Raw genomic sequence first — 2,621 nt, 5'->3', positions numbered from 1 at the left:
ATCAATAGACCTTGAAAATTAATCTTGGATGAATTAAATTTTTTAAAATATCTGATCGTAGTCTTATGTTATAGTTTTTTTTCCACACATTCCAAACCATGTCATCCAAGACTAAGAATCACTACATGTATGAAGCAGTTTTATTTTAAAAAGTTCGCATATATATATATATATATATATCACATCTCGTTATGATTATATAGCATAAACTTATGCTTCTTTAAAAATAAGAATTGGAACAACACAAATTCATCTAAAATATTGATAACTATATATTTGCACTTTCTTCAAGAGAACAACATAACACTCATGTATAAAGTTATGCTTTTTTCAAGAGCTACAACTCAATAATGTTCTGAACAATTGATATGAATTAATTTATTAATACTTTTTCAAGAGTAATAGCTTAATAATGTTCTTGAATATTGGTATCACTTAATAACAAACAATATATATCTACTAATAAATACCTATTAGCTGATTTGTAAATCAAAACGAATAGATACAAATATTTTCTTTTGAATAGAAAAGAAGAATCACTATAAGAGCTTCTTTTTCTTTGAAGATTAAATTTAAATAAATTATCAAATAAATTTTAGGCTTGAGTATATTTGTTGTCCACCTGTAAAAAATTGTGCAGATACTAGATCTTAAAACTTTAGACAAGATACTTCAACAAATAATATTCTTGAGTTAATTCTTTTTTATTACCATAGAGTTCCTTCAATTCCATTCTATTGCCTTTAAAGATGAATGAAACCCCTGCTTGACATTCATTATTTTTGAAAAGAAAGTTTTGAATAGTAACTTTTAGGAGAATATGCGGTTAAAAGTAGGAAAATTTTTGAATTTACATGTAAAATATTTTATTATACGAATGTGTGGTTGAAAATAAGTATGTAGAAAAAAAGTTTCCAAATAACGGTTGTCAAATAGGGACAAAATTTATAGGACTTATTTAGTCATGTTTGAAAAGAATTTCAATTATGGATGAACAAAGAAGATAAACTTGGAGAGAGAGAGAGAGAGAGAGAGAGAGAGAGAGTTTCTTCTATTTTTGCATTTCTCTTTCGTCGTCACCCTATAAAATCTTCATAATGTATTATGATTTTAAGGTGTCAATAGGAATGACAATGGAACGGGAACCCATTCCCCATCCACCTTGTCCCCACTTATGTAGGTCCAGTCGGGCTAGGACGGGGGCGGGGAACTCCCAATCCCTTTATGACCTCTTTTATATTAAATATTATTAATAATTAAACAGGGATTGAACTTTATATTATTATGAACTTTTTCGAGTCATCTATCAATACTAGCCAGGGTCCATTGCCCCCATTCCCCATCTTGACTCGGGGCATGAATTTTAGCCCTGTTTCTCGATTAATCATGGAACAATCCTTGCCCCCATTTCTGGGTGGATCCACATGGAGATTTGAGAATTCTACCCTTGTAGTTATCCATTAGTGTCAGAACTTTGCTATTTGTACATTAATTTTTGACATTTTGATTGACACTTACATTGTTGTTAAATGTCAATTGGATGAAAAACTGTTTGAAATTTAAGCTGTCCAATAGAATAATGACACGTAACAAAATGTAAACTAAAATGTACACCGTATTATACATGTAGCAATGTTCTTAGTGTCAAGATTCTTATCTAGGATATTGCAAAATAGAATGGAAGCGTACAACATAACAAGGAAACGTACAAGTTTAAAACAAAAACAAAATTAACCTTTTAGACCGTTCTGCCTAGTTATGCTTAATTAATAGTATGCAAAAAGTATATATTTTCCTTTTTTTTTTCTACGAATTTGTTTCCTTTTCACTGTTTGAGACATTCTAAAGATTGGTTATCAAATTTGGAGTTACATTATAGGAAGAAAAATGGTATAAATATCAGACAGTGCTCCCACTATCATATATAGTGGCTCACCATCATATATGTTCCCTATGAAAGTGTAAATAGGTCGCGTTCAAGTAATAAAGTGGAACTTTTGAGCTCAGATCCCTCGAGGAATGTTTACTTTTGATTACACAACTTCAATCAACTTAATTCTAACAAAGAAAAACACACAAATTAAGATTTGATGTGAAAATAAGGAGAAATAACTAAAACTCTACAAAATAAGAAAATATAAAAACATGGAAATTTCGAGGATAAAATGGTTGAAATTTATGGTTTCGCTTAACTATCGCCTAATTAATTTCTCCAATATAATTAACAAATTACTCAATTACGATGTTAGACCCGATATTTCACTTTTAATTAATTATCTCTTTCGAGCGAATTTAACTCTAATTAATTGGTTTAATTTACTATATCTCTACGTTGATTAAAACTAAATAATCGCATTAAATCTTTGTGAAAATAGTTCAATTGATCACATAGGGTTAAAGGTATATTCCTATCCCCTACAAGAACATGTATAATCTTCTTTTCGAACGATGTATTAATCACTCCACATAATCTTTCATTGAGCACATAAATGGAAATACAAGAAATACAATAGTAGATACACATGAAAATAAGCATTTTAATATTAAAAAGCAAATGGTGAAATTAATTAAAGCCATATTAAACTACTATCATAAATCTCAACACAAGAAATTAGTCCATA

This window comes from Olea europaea, chromosome 15, assembly GCF_002742605.1.
Source record: "Olea europaea var. sylvestris chromosome 15, O_europaea_v1, whole genome shotgun sequence".
NCBI lineage: Eukaryota > Viridiplantae > Streptophyta > Magnoliopsida > Lamiales > Oleaceae > Olea > Olea europaea.
This window is presented reverse-complemented; position numbering follows the sequence as displayed.